Here is a 261-nt window from a genome sequence, read left to right on the forward strand (position 1 = left end):
CCACAACTCTTACCAGTGTTCTCCAAGCTTTGCTTCTGCTGAACCACCAGAATGGGGACATTTCCAAACCTCCAGCAGGAACCGCACCAACACCATCAAAAGTCACTGCCTTTAGTGACCATTAATGGTTCCTGGGATTGACCTCCCTGGGCTGGTCAATGCAGACACGTTCTTGTCTCTCAATGCCTGAAAAATCTCCAGTGGCCTTTCCCAGAAATAAGACAGAGCTAGACTTAGATACATAGAGCTATCCAATTTCTT

This window comes from Athene cunicularia, assembly GCF_003259725.1.
Source record: "Athene cunicularia isolate RWA chromosome 3 unlocalized genomic scaffold, athCun1 chr3_part1, whole genome shotgun sequence".
NCBI classification, from domain to species: Eukaryota; Metazoa; Chordata; class Aves; order Strigiformes; family Strigidae; genus Athene; species Athene cunicularia.